Consider the following 18,278-nt stretch of genomic DNA (forward strand, 5'->3'; position numbering starts at 1 on the left):
CTCCTCTTTGCTCTCCAGAATAATTTCAGCTATGGCAGAGCAAGTTGTATTCTGTTATGCCTCGTGAAGACAGCATTGGCAGCTAAGGTCCTTGATTCAGCATGGTACTTCTGCATATGCCTATCTTTAAGTATGAGATTAGTCCCATTGTCTGCAGTTAGAAAATAAATCAATTAGGTTTACTTACATGCCTAACGTTAAGCAGATGCCTTGCTGAATCAGGCCCAAGCTGTGATTCCAGGATCTGTATTATAAGAGGTAGAAAGAACATTTACATCACAGCTTTCAGTTCTTGGCTGATTTTTCAGAGTTGCAATTAGTTTTATTTTATTTTACTTTGTTTGATTCAGTGAAGTTAATAGTGATGAGAGCTATCAGATTCAGAACACTGGAGACAAAAGTCATCTATTTATCCTGCATTTGTGCACCAATAATTCCAGTGGAGTCACATGGCAATTTTAAGTAGACAGAGAGTGCAGACTCCATCCCAGAGCCAATGTAGCACAAACGGAGGCAGGGCAAACTTACCCACGCTGCCTAGCCAGTGTGTTTTCAACTCTGACTTGGAAGCATGAGCTAGCGGGTTTAGGTAGGGATACAGTGTGTCCATTCAGTTCTTGGCCTCTGACACTGGCAGCCAGATCACCTACTAATTATGACTGACATCCATTTACTAAGAATCTGACTTAAACCACTAATTCACTGCATAGACCCGGAGTAGTGGCAACTGTTCATCTTGAAAGACTGTGCAATTGCTAAAGCAGTTGGGTTTCTGTGTGTCATGCTGTGACATTGTGAGTGGCTATGAAGTCCAATTCTTGAATGATAGTCCTTGCTACAAACAGTGCAAGTTTAAGGTGCAAGGCATTTAGATATTGTAAGTTTTCAGTACTGCATGTGAAAGTAATCCCCCACACACTAAACACAGAACAAAAATGATAGTGAAATTCATCTATCAACAAAAGACTTAAGACACACAAAATAAGAGACTAAGTGTGATTTTAAAGGACTTAAATTGGACTTCAGTTGTGCATAGGCACAAGGGTGAATATGCAAATGTGCATTTTGTTTTATGAGTATAGAATAATTACGGTACTTGTTTTTATATTCCTTTTTATTACCAATCACAAGCAATCTTACTCTGGTCACTGTCTGCAGTTATGTCTCAATATATTTGATAACTTTTGGTTATTACTGATCTTTGCTAGATATTAAGCTATAATCTAAATGTGGAAGGTGCCATATTATTTTTCATTGAATTTCAGTGTCTCTCCTTCTCAAAAAAATTGCTGTAATAAAAATGTTATTATGGTCTATCAGTTATGGTGGTGCATGTTGATTTACTTTTATTTTGTATGGATTTATGGAGGTTAACCCATCCGTTCTTTCCACTAATACACTGTGATGGGGCGTGTGCCCTACACAGGCCTTGAAGATGGCTTAATGTGGGCCTGAGAGGCCAGATAACATACCTGGCAGTGCCTCTGTAAGAGCAAAAACCAGGCTTAATTGATGAAGTGGTAGTTCTAAAGCCAGGAAGTTCGTAGCAGAAAGGGGCTGCAGAGAGAGAGCCTGCAGTCACTCTATGGCAGGATGGTGGTAGGAAGCAGTAAGGCATCTGAGGGAGTAGACCTTAACTGCCAGCTATAGGGTCCTGGGCTGGAACTCTGGTAGAGGGAGGACCTAGGTTCCCCTACCAGACACTGAGGTAAGGTGTGTGATGACCATGGATCCCAGAGAGAAGGCACACTAGTCCTTGGACTACAGTTTGGTTGAACTTTGTTACCCTAGAAGATGTGGACTAAAGTGTGACCTGGCTGGAGGGCCAAGCTGTGGGAAGAGAGAGCAACACAGTGACTCACTGGCCACTGGTACGGGCCATCATTGGGGAGAGGGTTGGGTGGCTGGCCATGAAGAGGAGCTCCTGTCGTGAGTGAAATCCTTTGCAAGGAGAAATAAGGGAATACTTGGATTTCTGGGGTGGGGAAGGTGGAGAGAAAAAGAATATGTAGATCTATGCAGGCATTTATCAGTTAGGTTTCAGTTATCAGTTAAGGAACTCCTTGCCAGAGGATGTTGTGAAGGCCAAGACTAAAGGGTTCAAAAAAGAACTAGGTAAATTCATGCTGGATAGGTCCATCAATGGCTATTAGCCAGGATGGGCAGGGATGGTGTCCCTAGCCTCTCTGTTTGCCAGAAGCTGGGAATGAGCAACAGGGGTTGGATCACTTGATTACCTGGTCTGTTCATTCCCTCTAGGGCACCTGGCACTGGCCACTGTTGGAAGACAGGATACTGGGCTAGATAGACCTTTGGTCTGACCCAATATGGTCTTTATGTTTTTAAGAAAAATCTTCTGTAGGCTATCAAAAAGTCACTCACTGGGAAATTATTTGCTACAAGTGCTGATTTGTTTTGATTGAGTCATAAGTACATACTCTGAATTCAGTGCTGTGCCAAGGCCTCCTGGGCCCTTCAATGCAAAAAACTCCACCAAAATTACCCCCTGGCCTCCACTGCAAGTGATCCACTATCTGTGGCTTCACAGTGACCATACTGCTGCCCATGTCTTAAGAAAAGGGAAGACTTAGCTAAGCTCCTGCTGCTTCTTGCCTCCACCCAAACTCTCTGCCTCACCAAAATGAACATACACATTTGCATGAGGAATAAACTCTACTGTCGGAAAACCTTATTTGAATAAATAGAGGACCCTAGGCCTTAAGAAACGTGTATAACACAAAAAGCCCAGGCCAGCTATGACTTCTTTCTATACACTCTCCTCCCTTCACTCAGTAGGCAGAAATAGCCTTTCAGTATTGAGAATTATGAGACTCTTACTCCAGTGTACTAAAATATAAAGGAGTCCCTCAGCTTTCTTTAAGCAAATATCTGGCCCTTTTCTGTGTGGACGGAGCCTTCAAAATGCAGACCAATATCTAGGGCTAATATGAAAAGCAATAGGGTTCCACTTGTGAAGCAGGCAGCTGGGGAAGACCTAAGGATTCTCTCACTGGTGTACCTCTCATATAAATGGGTTAAAAGTGAGAGGAGTTTGAGGGTATCCTCCCACAACAGTTTGACTGGCTCACTGTGCAATAGTGTGGTGTTGGTGGACAGGTATCAAGTTATGGTTCTGGGAGGAGGGCAATAAAAATAAATTGTTTTATAGGCCTGTCCTAAATGCTAAGCTGGCTATGCCAATGGATCTTCCACAGGGACATGGGATAACTTGGCAGGATGTGGTGTGTACCTTTTAGAGGTTCACACCTCCATATATAATAGGTTAAAATGAGTCCTATTAATCACTGGCCTGTGGCACCCTTGCATGAGCTAGGTGGGTATAAAGGAGCCATAGGGCACAGAAAAGGATCCCATATCAGGGATTACCTTGTGCAGGGGGGTTGTACTGCCGAGGCTAAATTGTCTCTACAGCATGTCCTGGCATAGGATGTTCTGCGATGGGCCAATGGATGAGGTAGGGTGAGGGGATGTCAGGGGCAGGCCAGAAAAGGGAGAGGTTGGAATGGAGGCTATGCAGTCAGAACAGATCTGTACTCTTTGATGCTGTGGATCTGCTTTTCCACTGTCTTGTGCTTGGCACAGTCACTTGCAGCTGTTCAAAATGAGTGCCAATGATAGCACTCTTTGGATTTTGCATGATATAAATGACTATACCAGCAAGCCCTGGATTCTCTTCACTCCCTCTGTCTCCTCCTACCCATGCCATTCTTTCACACCTTCCTGGATAGTCTGCTCATCTTTGCCTGTTGTTGACCAAAACAAAGACAAAAGACTACTGTAAACTGTTCCAAGTATATTCTTTTGTGCAAACCTGAAAGCCACATGATTGTATTATTTCAGGGCCAGATTATGCTTTGGATTTACTCTTTGTACAGCTTTTTTTCCCCCTTTCTTTTTAAGGAGCCAGGGTGTGAAAAAGGTCAGAATTCAGTCTTTTAGCTTACTTCCCTTTCAAACTAAACACTGATATCCTCTCCGAATTAGTGTGGCTTATGGCTTTGTCCTGCCGCTGCTCTTTCTTGGTGATCAGACAATTATAACTGCCAGGAGAGCCATGAAAGATTTTAGAATAAGGGATTTGTTTTTCCCTATTAAGAGTGGTTAACTCATTTGCGTGGGGTAATCAAACAAAGATTGTCCTGGTCTTCTGTAAACTGTGTGAAATCATTGGATTCATCCCTAAAGTCAATGGCGTTACACAAAGACCAGATTTGGCCCAGTCTGTTTTTTTAAAAAGAAATCATTATCTTTGCATCAGTAATAAAAAAATGTAAGAAGGCTGAATGAGTGACATGAGGTGCAAGGCCAGTATACCAAGTGATTGGACAAAGGCCAGCAGTGCAGAACCTGCTGAGACCCTCCCTGCTGAGACCCTGCTGCCAAGCGACTCTGGTTGAGATTGCTTGCTGTGGGCCATTGATCCATTGAATGAACAGGGCTGGAATAAAAGAAAAAGAGACAAGAACATGTCCTTCCCCTTTCATACTCCCTCCCTTACACGTGTGTCTCTGCCCATCAGTGTTTCATTTCCAGACAAAGAGACAGGGAATTAGATCTCTTCCAGCTGTACAGTAAAACAACAAAACAATGCTCTGTAATTAGTAAAGCGTCTAATCTGCCATAAGTAGTATTAAGAAAATGTATAGATGCTTCTTCAGCTGAGTGCTAAAAGCAACTAGTTTTCAGCCTAAGAGAATATCAGCAATCAATCTTTATTGCTGCCAAAGGGTTTTAAATAATGGGCTAGATCCTTGGCTGATATAACACGGTGCAGCTCCATTGAAGTCTGATCCAATAAGTTTAAGTGAGCAAGATGATCTCTAGTTATATATTTGTCCCAATGATAGGGCTAACATGTTGGACCTATTTAATATACCTTCCTCTGTAAATCACTTTAGGTCTGTGGGTGAAAAACACTATGTAGGACCTAAATATTGTTATCTTTGTGTATGCTTTTGAGCTCTAGCACTGCTCATCTATGGAGGTTTCTTTTGTTTGTTTGTTTGTGTATTTGTTTTAAAGAGTTGAACACAGGCTACAAAGTTTGCATCCAGAATCAGATCTGAGCTTCCACAGCATTCAGGGGTCTTTACATCTGCAAGTTTAGTTCAGGCCCATGTCTAGTATTCTTACATTTTTGTGCTGAATCTTGGCAAATTATGCCTGAATGTAGAAGTGAAATTAATTTAACTGGTTTTCCAAATCAGCCTGTATTCATGGTAATTGGTTGCACTGCATAACAATGATTGCTATTTAGGCTTGTTAGAAAATGATGAACTGGTGCTTTAACACCTTTTATTAAAAACAAAAATATGCATTCAGCTCCTGTGAGTGGAAAGTAAAATTCAAGTGCAAAGGAGAGACTCACATACAGTTTTAACACTTTTGTCCTAATTTTAAAAAAAGGGAGAGGGAAAAAAGTCATAGGAACAGAGGAAAATATTAGATGTGCTGAAGAAGTGGTGTTTACTCCAGATTAGGATAGAATTTGGGACCACTTTTGAACTCAGACAAGGATTAGGTTGGAATTCAGATTCAAAACCTGATTACCAAAATCTCATAAGAAAAGCTATTTTCAGGAAATTTTAACCACATCCAAACTAGAACTAGACAGATGATTCCTTCCACATGTGGATCTGACTTGGAACCAAAACCAGTCTGAATCTTGAGTGTTTGAATGGGCTTGGATTTGCAGTTCCACTTGGGGGCCATGTCTTGACAATACAAACAGAAAAATACAGTAGAACTTCAGAGTTATGAACACCAGAGTTGCAAACTGGCTGGTTAACCACATACCTCATTTGGAACTGGAAGTATGCAATCAGGCAGCAAAGATTTTTTTTTAAAAAAGCAAATAAAGTATAGTACTGTGTTAAATGTAAATTACTAACAAAATAAAGGGAAAGTTTAAAAAAATGACAGGATAAGCTGACTGTTTCTGTGCTTGTTTCATTTAAATTAAAATGGTTAAAAGCAGCATTTTTCTTCTGCATAGTCAAGTTTCAAAGCTGTATCAAGCCAATGTTCAGTTGTAAACTTTTGAAAAAGAGCCACCATAGCATTTTGTTCAGAGTTATGGACAACTTCCATTTCCAAGGTTTTTGTAACTTGGGTTCTACTGTAGAAGTATTTGAACAAATAGAACATAGCATTCTGATGAACAAGTGCAAAGAAGTCAATTCTGCAGAGTACATTGTCTCTGCTGCACTAGGCTCTCCCTGAATAATGGATCCAGGCTCTAAAAGTTTTAGATTTGGCCCAAATTGTACAAGTCAGTCTCCTACATATAGATGAAAAACTGAGATCCTGGGTCCTTCTGACAAGTTAGAGATATCTTCAGCTGAACAATAAATATGATATTCAAGGGCATCTAAGCAATGGGAAGATCCAGAGGTGCTGAGATGTTCCAGTTCATCACCCCATATATAGGACACTTCTCTGCTATGTGAGTGTAGACAAGTAACCGTACCTGTTTGCCAGAACCTGGGAATGAGCGACAGGGAATGGATCACTTGATTATTACCTGTTCTATTCATTCCCTTTGGGGCTCCTGGCAATGGTCACTGTCGGAAGACAGGATACTGGGCTAGATGGACCTTTGGTCTGACCCAATAGTGCCATTCTTATATATCTTTCAGTATCCCAGTGATTCCTCACCTATGAAATAGGGATAATAATCCTTATCTTCCTTGATAAAGTGCTTTCAGATCTATGAATGAGAAGTGATGTACATAAAAGAGTATTATTTATTATAAAAGTGAAGTACTGTAGTCTTCTCAGATATTTAAATCAGTAGATATAGATTAACTAAGAAGCATATTGAAACATCCGTCTTAAAAATTAAATTCAACATTTATATATGGTTACAACATTTTTGCAGCAACTTGGTTGTAAGATGCAATGTCCACTATATAAAAGGACACTGAGCCAAAGGAATACTAATGATATCTACCTTAATTGACAAAGCTCTTATATTAAACTCTTAAATGGATGCATGAATGAGCCTTTTGCTCAATATGTCAAGTCCCAGTGCTGTTTATCCCAGTGCCCCAACTCACTGACAACCACCACAGACCGTGTGTATCAATTCAGATGTTTGAAACCAGTGGGGCAGGGTTTTTTTATGCCAACATAAAGATGATAGATAAGAACTGAAAGGGAATTGGGCATTGCTCTGTAAAGTATTTATTTCCCTAACAGGAAAACTGGAGAGGAATAAATTGCTTCGTGTTAGTTCTCAGAGTTGAAGTAGAGTGATATGGTGCAAATTCATTTTTAGTACACTGTTCCTTTATTATTTGGATAATAAATTGACTTAACTCAATTACCCTTAATGAGTTGCAGTGCATCTAAGCCATACTAACATGAAAGGAAAAAAGAATCGAATGGCACTCTAGTTATGAGAAATGAAAGAGGATTGAATTATTCCTCCCACTCAGCTGCCTACTAGCACATTATCTTCTTCCCACCCCAATTATCATTCTTGTCCAGGGCAGCTGTAATGGAGAGGTTTAAGCTGTAGAGTGGCAGTTAGGGGAGCTGGGTTCAATCACAGGCTGCCACTGACTGCAGGATCATGAACAAATTGCTCCATTAGTCTGTTCCTCTGTTTCTCCATCTGTAAAATGGGGATAGTGCTTATCCACCTTTGTAAAGTACTTAGGGGTCTATAGATGACAAAGCATTATATTCTTGCAACATATTGTTTTAAGTAATCTGTGTTTACAGAGTAACAGTTGTCATGCCCTCTCCTCTGCCAGGGAAAGACTTGCAGGCTGGAAACTTGGATGTGAGGCATATTGACCAATGCATTTCCCCTTGAAGGAGGGCTTCCAGAATAAGTTCTATCCCATTTCTGATTTTAATATTAATACTTTGTGTTGTGCATAGCTCCTTTCTTGGAAGAATTGTAATGTATGTTATAAACAAATTGATTCTCACACCATCTCTGTATGGCGTACAAGTTATTGTAACCATTTTACAGATGACTAAACTGTGATACAGAGTCGAGCTGGGAACACAGCTCAGCAGTACTGAATGGCTCTCACCTGTTCTAGCAGCCAAGTTATGCTGCCTGTGTCATCTTTAAGAGTTAAGGTCTTCAGTTGCCCTTTTCCACTCTTCTTCTGCTAGGGTAAAGGAGTTCTCTAGCCTGTTCAGGCCCTGCGGTTCTATCAAGCTTACACTTAACTGCACTTCATTTTTTCTTAATGATTTCTACAACTCTGCTATAATCTTTTTAAAATAGACCATATACCACACAGGTGAATCATGAATTGCATCGTAATAGTTCTTAAACTATTTGTAAAAAGAACAGAGCCATTAATTTATTCCTGTATTAAATGTCTATACAACTTTTTAAAAAAAACTTAAGTAGAATGATATTAAAATAGCTTAAGTGTTCAGCTCACCACACCATGATAGATAAAAGGACGTTTGTGTTGTGCCTTATCTTGACTTTGCTTTTCTGTGCCACTCCTGCAAAAGCAGAAGACCCCAAAAGCTGTGGACAAAGGTAAATAATGTGTTGTAATATTTAGCAATGATCACTTTAAATCAAATACAAGTAGGGAAAAATACAGTCTGACTATGAAGTTATTTAATATTTACACCCAGGGGAACTATAGTACGGGGGCAGGGGGGAGAATATTCCTAGCTTGTCAAAAAGCCTACACCCCTAAAGTCCTGTCACCAATATCTGTTTTAACATTCATTGTTCCCTTTAATACTGCTAGTGACAAAATGTCCTGTCATATCATTTCAGAGCTAAGGTGACAGTTCCCATCAGGGCACTAGGGCTTCCTGAAGTATCTCCTACCCTTGTCTTCAACTTTGGGGAGCTGAGATAGATGAAAATCACTTTGATTCAATGGACTTGCCAACATCAGAAAGCTGGCAGTACCCAGAAATGTCAGGTTCCACCATTTTCTTCACACTCACGGTGTGATAGGATATAAATTCTTCTGCTTTGGAGTCCCTTGCCTGGGAGCCTGCAAAACAGTTCATTTCATGGTTTGAGCGTGTAGAATGCCTGTCCCCTGCCAACAGAGTTGTGTGCAGTTCCTCATTCTAGTAGTTTCATTAGAAATCAATGAGATTACTCACATGAGCAAGTGCGCTCAGCAGGCTGCAGAATCTGGTTCTTACCTTAGAAGGATCCTTGGAGCTTGTATATGCTGCTCAGCATGTACATTTGAGAGATGCTGGTTTTATCAAATCTCTGCTAATTTATGGTCCCTCACAGACTCACTCCTATCCTCTCAACATCCATCCATGTACTGTTTTTCTAGTGTCAATCACCAAGGTATCTAGGTGCTACTAACCTGTCACCCACCTTCCTTTCTGCCTTATTTCTCTGCTGCTTCTCTTTCCCCAGATAGTGAAAATATGCCTGTGTTCTTTCAAACGATTTCAAGAGTCAGTGACCATCTCCTTTACTTTGCTCCTCAGAGGCTGCCCCGGGTGGAAACCTTCCCTACCTCTCTCCCAGCATTTGATAGAGTAAAGTAAGTGCTGGGAAGGACAGATCAGTTTTTCTATGCCACATCTTGACCACAAGGGACCTCAAAGACCAGTTTTTAAAATCATTTCCAATCATAAGGAGCACTTCTAAAAGCAACGAGTACATAGGAAAGACCGAATCTGCACTTTTGCCTGTCCCAGCAATGGAAGCATTATCCCACAGCTCACAGACCAGAGTGACACAATGAAGTCTATTGTTTTTTCAGTACACACTCATCACTTACTCACATTAATGACATTTGCATGCACAGAAAGTAGAATATGCCCTAATGTGTTCATTTTAGATGTGGAGAAATCTCATTAGAAACTGATTTTTCTCCCAGCTCTATGCAAACTATTTTCTCTTTTCAAAGCCAGTGTAAAGTAAAGTGCACACATACTGGATTTGAATGTGTTTTTAGGTTTAAGTGGAAAGAGACCATTGTTGTAGTTCAGTTGTCTCTTTTTCATTGGTTTAATGCCATTATAATAGGTCTCTTCCTTTTCATAATTCAAATTCATCCTTGTACTTTTCAGAAAATATGTATTCTTAGCTGATTTCTTCCTGTATCAGAACTGTAAGATCTCCACTCTTACTCAATATACATTTTAGTATGAAACATTAAAAACTCTGTACTCTTCCAGTCCTTCACTAAATTAGGCTTCTATGTATGACTAATTACAGCTAGGGTTACAGCTTTCACCACTGCCTAGCTCTGAAAAGGTTCCACTTTGTATCCCTTTGTCTCTTGCAATGGAACAAAAAGAATGACAACAGTAATTTATATGATAAAGCATCTGTCTTTCACCTCTGGGACTGTGACTCATAATCAGCTTCATCCTCTTAAGTGCACTGACTAACAAGTGAGATGAGACTCAGATGAACGTAAATCTAAACAATTACTTGGAATAACTTGAACTAGCTAAAAAGAGGAGACTGAATGAGCTGTGTACAGAGGATGAGTTCTGGAGAACACCAATACATTTGCCAAAGAGAAAAGAATGACTGGAATACAAAAGACGTAAATTAGACTGGAGTGTTTTCTGGGAACACAGATAGTTGAACAATGGGGCTCGGTGTACAATAATACACCAACAGAACTGGACAGCTACCATATCTAGGCTATGCATACTTTTGTCAGCCCTGCTTGTGAATAACATGAGAGGCCTGCAGAACACAAGCTTATTGTTCACTTTAAAAAACATTTCAGAGTAGAGAGTCTGGGATTGGGAGACCCAGAATAGGCAGCATCTAACAGACTGCATAGTTCTTTTGGCAGTGGCCATTGGTCCATGTGATTTGATTTAAAGAATTTTTCAACCCCCTAACATAGGTTTTATGGGTGGAGTATCCTCAGATATCACTGTTGAAACTATACCTAATCTAAGTTTGACAATACTTTTTGGTTTATTAAAATTCCAGTGCTTTTTATTACCTGTGTCAAGGTCAAATAGATAGTCATCTATGTAAATACTTCCAGAACTACAGGGTTAAATCCTGTAGCTTTGCAACTACAACTTTTGATGGAATATCATGGGTGTAGCAGAGTAGATTTTGACCCAATGCTTCTTTAAAAGTACCTCAATGTGCTTACTAAGATGCCCCACATGTCTTCTAGAATGAATGTCTTATGGGCCACTTCAAATGCTTTTGTTGTTGTTCAGAGCTGCTGGCATGCACTAAGGCACTGTGCCAAAGGTCATTGAATCAGTGGCATCTGTCCACTGACTGCAGTGGACTTTGGGTCAGGTTGTGACTGCTGATGATGGCAGTGCACTTGTTTGTGGAGTGCATCTTATTTCCCATGTACATGTTTTTCTTGTAATTTTTCAACAGCTTTTGTAAGCTCATGTAATTAGACCAGTAGCAACTGAAGAAAGGATAGTTCCTTAAACAGAAGTTCAGCCCGGCCACAAAGCCAGCCAACTGAAAAATTCCCTTCAGCCAGCACCTTCAAAACAATACTATGGTTTAGTTTAAAATGAGGGTTCCTGCCCTTTCATTTCTCCTCTGACACTACCCAAATTCAGATGACTGAATGCTAGTTTGCCTTACACCTTTCTCCTCGGCATACAGTTCATACTCTTGAACTGGCAGACCTGAACAGTACTACCTGAGGTGCTGTAGCCTGTCAATAAAGGACTATAAATAGCATGATGTGGAGGATGCCCTGGGCAGCATCTGCTGAGCAAAGACATTGGGGGAGGAAAGGGGAGGCAAAGAATAAGAAGGAAGGTTCCTTTAAGTGATAAAAGTTCTCAAAGCTAGCAGCTGACCTTCTTTAAATTGTAGAATAAGTCCTTTGAAGTCAGCATAACCAAACCATGCAGTGGACACGCTATGTCATCCTGGTAACATCTTCTGCCTACGTTTAAATATATCCATTCTAAATACAGACACAAAGAAAAAGCAAGTTGTGTATAGAGAAGTGTGTGAAATCATTCACACACACACACACACACACACACTGAACAGAAATTTAGAACAGTAATTATAATTTGTACATTTGAAAAAATCTCACATCTAAGAGCCTAAGTAAATTAGACACTCCGATGGCATTGAATTTCAATGAGATTTATGCATTAAGCTACACCTATTTGGTGCTGTCAATTTCCTTCACAATATAGAAAAAAGCTTAATCCAACACAACAGATATGAACATCCCCATACTTTGAAATCTGAAATTCACAGCTGGTTCAGATCTCTGCTGGATTAAAAACAAATCCACAGAGCCAAACACCTCCAACCTTTTGGTAAAAAGATTAAATTTGGTTTTGAAATTAATATCTTGGGCCCATCAATACAGTAAATGAGGTCTTACAATAGTCAGATTTGCTATAAGTGAGTTCCATTGTAATTAGGGCTATAGACCTTGTAACAAATTACCTTGAGAAAGTACTTGGGGATACCCAGCCTTTGGTTCTGTCAGTGAAGAACCTGCTCAAAGTTTAGCTTCCCTTTCCTTCTCCTTACCTGACCCATATTTGAAGGGATGCCAACTTTTCAAACAAAAAAAACCCACTCCTTTAGGAGAGGGGGAAAAACAAACGAAAAAGCATAAGGCAAGCAATCTGGTGCAATTAATACAAGAACTGTCAGGAGTGTAGAGAGTAATAATGGGAATCGACAGTGCTATTCAAGGGCTGAACTTCAATTATAAGCAGGGAAATGACATTTACACTGAGTATAATTTCCATTTCAATGACAATCTTCTGTTATGAAAGATTAGTTTATTTTAGTTTACTGGTAGTAAAATTAAAACCCTGTTCATTTCCTTAAAGTTTGCTTATAACTTTACATTATGATGGCTAAAGCAGTTGGGAAAATAGTGAGCTCATAACAAACAACAACCAGATGCTTTTGGTTATTAATATGTACAGCTATATTAGATTGGTTTATTAATACATCAGAAGATTTTTAGCACCATGAGACCAGATGGCGTGGTGTTAATGGGATATGGTTGCTGGAAAAAATCTGGTCAGAGCAATAGTGAGCACACATTGTTGCCATCTGATCAGTGGCCTGTGTGAAACAAGTTTGGGGAGAAGCCTAACTCCAGTGCCCAGTTCCATATCACCAAAACCAGTCAAAGATTGCCATTATTTGGCACCTTTATGTAGCAGTTTCTGCTGAAAGACCAAGATGATGGGTGTGTTATAAGTGAAGCTAGATTAGATAAATAGGGCATGGAGACCAAACTACATTCAGGTAATCTCACCATTGGCAGGGCAGTGTCATGTGGTTTGCACTGTCGCTACGCAAGCTTTACTGGTTCTGTAGAGGAGAGAACTTCCAAATTAAAGAACTGTGCTGCAGTGACTGTTCTGGAGGTGGAATTTGAACACAAACTTCATAAGGACAAGGAATTGTAGAATGTAAGTCAGGATTGCCAAAAATTGTAGCAGAGAGCCATGCTGGAAACTTGTCAAAAGGCTGCAGCCTGAACCATATGTGCATACAAAAAATATGCAGGCCAACCTTTTCAAACCAGGGTGCTCAACATAAGGCTCCTCCATCCCATATTAGGGCACATAAAAACCCTTCTGTTTAAGTGCTTGCATATGATTGTCCAGGCCTAATACTAAGTATTTTTATCTGAAAATTTTAAGCTATAAATCTTCTCAAAAATACCCAACTACCCTTTGCCTGTGCTTGTATCTTCAGTACTAAAACTTTAGTAATGGCTTGTTTAGTTCATGAGCAATAAAAATGTGCACATCAGTTTAACCCAAACCTGAATGAAAGTGGCCTGTAGTTTGAGATAATTTGGGTTCCCTGGCCTAAAATTCACACAGCGTGATAAAAGATGAATACTTAGCAGCAACACAAATATAAGCCCCTCTTTTCCATCTGTTGGTCATCTCATATTGTCAGAAATAATCACCATGAGCTTTGTGATGTGAGCAAACCTCCAAAAAATTGGTTCTGGTGTCAGTACATGCTGTAGGTGTTTGTCTTAGAACTCCTACCTCTGTTTATTGAAATGACAGCATCACAGTGTGCTGAAATTACCTTGTCATTCTGGGTACATGCCAAAGTCATAACAATCAATACGCTTGTTGCACAAGATCCTCTGCATCTGCATAGCAGCTGGACTCAAAACAATAAAAAGAAGCAAGTTTGCAGCTAATCTGTCCTGTCTCAGACACTAGGAACTCATTTCTCTGCCTTTAATCTTTCCAACTGCTGTCTAAATTCAACTATGCAACAATGATAGTCTTTATTTCATAGTTGAGTTTGAAGACCTTAATTGTCATGTTAGCTGTTTCAAGTTTGCTGCATGAGTTGGAGAGACATGAGACATGGTGTTTGCGCAGGGGGGTATTAACTGTAAGCAGCTGCAATACAGCCCGTACTTACATAGTCATTCTTCAAACAGGATGTTACTGCCTGACATTGAGTCCTATTGTGTCTTGAGGGGCGCTTGGAAAAAATCTGCTGGTGGTCTAGGGAGATATTCATGACACCAAGACGCATTTTTCTCTGATATCTCCTTCTCTGATAACATTTGAAGGTTATTTGTACCTTGCAGCTCAGTTTGTAATAAATCACTCTATAGCTATGATAGCCATTTAGTACAACAGTGGACTCTTCTTGCTCTTCAAGTTCAAATCACCCTCCCCCCAACCCCTTTTTTTAGGATGGGAGGAGGGAAAGAAGGGGTCTAATGAAACGTAATGACTTCAGTCCTGAACTGTAATGGTCAAGATAACCATAAAGAACTGAAAGGCTTTTAAACTTTTTCAAAGACTTAGCTGTATACATACTTAAAATAGAAATAACCATGCTGCATGCTTAGTCGTTCCCAATTCTAATCAGGGAAGTATATTAAAATGCAAAAATCTGACATTCTAAAATCAAGACAATGACAAATCTGATTTTTTTAGATGAGTCCACTAATAAAAAGAAACAAACAAAAACTTCTGTGAAAATATGATACTTTAGAGCAACGCTGGAAAGAAATGTAATCTGTAGAGGCTGGTGTTGTGGAAGCATGTGATAGTTGCTCCCATTAAACTAATCCCTAATTTCTTTACTTCTGGTAATTCTGGACACATTAGGAATGACTTAATTTTAGTAAAGCTGCATAACAGATTCTTGTTTAAAAAAGTCACGCAAGTGTCTTTATTTTCTTTTTTATCAGATAGGATCTGGCAATGAACTTGTGTTTAAATAGCCAATAGTGAAAGAAAATGAAATTCATACCCCCAAATTCAATAGTATACATATTTGTAAAGTAAGTGTTATTGGTCTACAGACAGGCCAGATCCTCAGCTGCTATAAATCAATGTACCTCCATGGCTTTCATGGTGCTATGACAATTTACACCAGCTGAGGATTTGGTTCTGTATAATAAGTATCCATAACAATGAAACAGTAACCAATTGAAGACTCTTGTCTTATGAATGAAAATCTTGATTATTTCAAAGAAAAAATGTTAACTACACTATTGATAAGAAAGGGTGGTTAGTCAAGCAACTTATAGTTTTCCTTCCCAGTAAGAATTTATTCAGTGGAACATCACAAGATAAAATTTAAAGAAAAAAAGTCAATTTAATACTATCTTAGTGCATTTTGGGGACATTAATGGTTAGACACCGAGTCTGATACTTCATTCCCTTGCAAGTCTTTGGGCTACAAAATCAGATAGCAGTCTGAGACTTCAATAGCCTGCAAATACTGAGGTATGTGCTCACCTTTAAGTGCATGAGCAGTCCTGCTGAATTTCCAATTTAATTTGTACTAAGATAGTCGCAATTACTCAACTGCCTGAAGTTCAATATTAATTATTGCATTTTTTTAAGTTAGTGGTCATGGCACTGATGCTTTCCGCAGTGGCAGAGTTGCAGGTGAAATTACACCGGTCATGTGTCATAAGAATAAACACAATAGGATGGAAGCTTAGTTGCTATAAATCAAGTAACACATCTATGCTGACTTACACCAGTGGAAGATCTAACCAAGTACTTTGAGGCAGAATATATTACTTCATGTGCTTTTTAAATAATCCTTGCAGCTTGTCTTCATTTACTATAGATTCCTAGATCGCCACTGTTCTCCTGTTGACCTTCTATGCTACCTTCCCACTTCTCAGCTGTTAGCAAACTTGGTCATGTCCTTTAATTTCCCACAACTATTTTTTAAAAAGAAATTATCTAGTCTTTCAGCTCTCCAGTCACATCTATACTTTTGGCATCACTTATTTTCATTAGAAGTCTTGGTGAAGTCTACCCTTGAATTCACTCTCACCTCTTGCATACCTTTTCTCTGGACTCACATGGCAATTCTTCATTCCTTCTCTTATGTATCACTTCTAACTCATGGGGAGAGGGGGTGGAGAGAGAGAAAGAATGTCTTACACTGTCCACTGTCATGTGTATTTAAGTGACCATATCCCTGCCAGGATGTAAAAATGACTTTGGAGGGTCAATTAAATGCACTAGTGAAGCAGAAGTGTCTCTTGATTGCAGAATACGCATAGGCACAATCCTTTGAGATGCTGAGCATCCTTATCTCCCGCTGAAGGCTCTCAGCATTTCACAGGATCATGTCATTATTGTGAGTGTAAGCCAAGATCATGATTTTAGAGAGGCAAAGGAATATTCAATAAGCTAAAATATATAAGAGCATTGAGAATATTCGTCTTACCTCACGGTGATCTGGAGATTGAACTGGTCTTATTCGAGTTGGCATGGATGTCACTGTAGAGAGAGCTTTGGCAGACGTTTGGCTGATAGGATAATAGTGGACAAGGTTGTGGCAAAACAATTCTAATTTCTTTGACCCAATACACCCAGTTCTAGTCTTGGCTGTGGTATTGCAGCCTCTTCAACCATGGTTAATCAAATCAACCTGCTCCCATATACCATGACAATGGGCATGCTATAAATCCATCGGGAGATGTGCATATTCTGCACAGTCTTTTGTTAAATAAGAGAAGTATACTTTACTTCACTCTAGTCATTATGCAGATCACTGAAATCAGGCCTCATAAAAATGCCATATCACTTGTCTGAAGCTGTTAATAAATATAGATATGCATATGCATGTCTTAAAGGTATTAACACATGCACAATACCTGATTTTTCAATCTTTCAACACTTTGCTTGCAATTAAAAACATACACACAAAAAAAGCCCATCTAATATTAAGAGTTAGTTACTTGCGGAGATTTTATTAAAATGAAATCTCCTTATTAGAACAAGAAAAACCCAAACTGATCAAGCATTTAGAATGGAAAAAGTGATGTTTAATGGATTTCAGTTTGTCTAAATCTTTCTCATATGTCCCTCTACTTTACCAGGCTAGGAATTCATAAGGCAATGTGGAACAAATTGTAAAGCAAAGTAAAGTTAGGTTTTTTTAATTTTGATAACTGGAGTTTGGAGTGGGAAATTTGACAATACTTTCAATAAAGCATTCTTGTGTACAGTGAAACCCACTTACTTTCTACTCCACTGTATCCACTTTTAGTGGAAGTCCCAAACTATTTAATGCACTTCTCTGAATGCTTGCCAAATACATGTTCATTCATTCACATCCCTCCTGAAATCTTGCTTATGCTGTCTCATCTATGAAAAGTGAGAGGGAAGATAGATAAACAGATAATCATCATAAAAAGGAACTGAGCCATCAAAATGTGTATGCCTTGCTGAGTAACAGTGTGATCTTATTCTCTCCCAGTCCAGTGTCTCCTTCCGCCTCCCCTCCACCTTTGGGAGGCTTTTTATGACCTTCTCTTGTTGTGTCCTGTTAAATGTAGATGCGTTTTTCAGCACAGGGCCCATGGCTAAAGTTTGAAACCTGGATGCCTAAAGTTAGGCTCAAATCTTTGAAGTCAATGGGAGCTGACTATGCTCAGCACCTCTGAATATCAGGCCACTTTTATTACGGTTTCAAAATATGGATTTAGGACTCTGACCTATTTTTGGATATGGCCTCATGTTGTGAAGTCCCCAGTGTATGGGCATTTGAATATGTTTCATCATAAAACTAAACAATAGTCCTGATTGTCCACCTTATGTGGGAAAACTTAAAGGAGATGAAATCCCTTAAAGGTGCTCATTGCTGAGACACTCCCCCGTAGTTCCAGAGCAGGGGAGCTTACCCCACTTTGTGACAGAACAGGCTGTTGGGCCCATCCACAGAGGCTTAGAAGGCAATCAGGGGTTATAGCCTATATCTGCGCAAGTGCTCGGACTCTACACTAGCTCTGTCCCACTGTAGTGCTAATCCCACTCCTTGGCAGCCTGGC

This window comes from Gopherus flavomarginatus, chromosome 3 (assembly GCF_025201925.1).
Source record: "Gopherus flavomarginatus isolate rGopFla2 chromosome 3, rGopFla2.mat.asm, whole genome shotgun sequence".
Lineage (NCBI taxonomy): Eukaryota > Metazoa > Chordata > Testudines > Testudinidae > Gopherus > Gopherus flavomarginatus.